Raw genomic sequence first — 1,642 nt, forward strand, 5'->3', positions numbered from 1 at the left:
AGAGGAAGGCTCTCTATGAGGTGGATTGATTCAGTGACTGGGATAATTGGGATGGGAGTGTCAGAGACAGTGCGATTGGCACAGGACAGATCGGAGTTTAGGGCTGTTGTACATAAGGTCGCTATGAGTCGCAACAACTCGATGGCACATAAAAACATGAATGAATAGCACATCAACAGAGAACTGCCTGAGGTACAGGTTGGATTTAGAAGAGGCCATGGTACTAGGGATATTATAGCTAATGTCAGATGGATCTTGGCTGAAAACAGAAAGTCCCACAGGAATGTCTGTCTGTGTTTCATTGACTGTGCAAAGGCATTTGACTGTGTGAATCACAAGAAAAGGGCTAACGGAGAAGAATGGGAATCCCAAGACACTTGATTGTGCTTATGCAAAACCTATATATACTTGGACCAGGAGACAGTCACCAGAACAGAGCAAGGAAACAGTACATGGTTCAAAATTGGAAAGGGTGTGTGTCAAGGATGTGTCCTATCTCCATATCTTTTCAGTCTATATGCAGAACAGATTATCTGGGAGGCTGGGCTCTGTGAGGAGAAGTGTAGCATCGGATTGGCGGTAGATTCATCAGCAATCTGTGTTATGGAGATGACACAACCCTGCTTGCTGAAACTGAGGAGGACCTGAAGTGCTTGCTGCAGAAGGTCAAGAACTGCAGCCTTCAGTATGGATTGAAGTTCAACATCTAGAAAATAAAGATTCTCACCATTGGGCCAATTGGCAGCATCATGATAGATGGTGAAGAGATTGAGATTGTTGACAGCTTCTGTGTGCTTGGCTCTACAATCAACACTCTTGGTATCAGCAGCCAGGAAATTAAAAGATGAATTGCATTGGGAAAGTCTGCTGCCAGAGACCTCGCCAAAGTACTGAAGAGCAAGGATGTCAGTCTGGAGTCTAAGGTGTGCCTGATACAGGCCATGGGCTTAGCGATTATTTGACATGCATCAGAGAGCTGGATACTGACTAGGGATGATGGAGAGTTGATGCTTTTGAGCTGTGGTACTGGAGTAGAGTACTGAATATACCATGAACTGCTAGGATAACAAACAAGTTCATCCTGGAGAGGGTGAAGCCAGGCTGCTCCTTGGAGTCAAGGATTTGGAGGCTTCGTCTGACGTACTTTGGACATGTTGCAAGGTGAGATCAGACCTTGGAGAGGGACATCATACTTGGGAGCATGGAGGATAGCACAGGAGAGGAAGACACTCGATGAGATGAGATGGATTGATTCTGTCACGGGTAATGGGGATAGGCATGTTGGAGACAGTAAGATTGGCAAGAGATGTTTTGAGCTGTTGTACATAGGGTCACTCTGAGTCACAGGCAACTCACCGGCACATAACAGCAAAACAAAAACATGGACAGTGAATTAGAAAGACCAAAGAAGAGCTGATGCCTTTCAATTTTGGTATTGTTTAATATTTCATGCATTGTCAAAAGAACAAAAATTTATCTTAGAAGTGCAGTTAGAATGCTCCTAAAAAGTGAGCATGGTGAGGCTTCTTTCTCACCATAATTTGATCATGTTATCAGGACAGTATGCCTGGTAAAATAGAGAGTTAAGGCTGGGGGTCGGACCGGGCGCGGGGGGCGGCCTGGGTCCCAGCGCCAACGCGGC

General features: G+C 45.4%; 1 protein-coding gene and 1 pseudogene across 1 annotated transcript in view; both read left to right on the forward strand.

The window, feature by feature from the left end:
- Positions 1–1,642, forward strand: part of STK38 (serine/threonine kinase 38) — a 49,671-nt gene that overhangs the window by 5,882 nt on the left and 42,147 nt on the right. The gene's annotated exons all lie outside the window — the stretch shown is intronic.
- The window catches only part of LOC102874375, a 5,666-nt pseudogene that overhangs the window by 3,023 nt on the left and 1,001 nt on the right, over positions 1–1,642 (forward strand).

Source organism: Elephantulus edwardii, unplaced genomic scaffold (assembly GCF_000299155.1).
Source record: "Elephantulus edwardii isolate Elephantulus edwardi_28Jun2011 unplaced genomic scaffold, EleEdw1.0 scaffold00017, whole genome shotgun sequence".
NCBI classification, from domain to species: domain Eukaryota; kingdom Metazoa; phylum Chordata; class Mammalia; order Macroscelidea; family Macroscelididae; genus Elephantulus; species Elephantulus edwardii.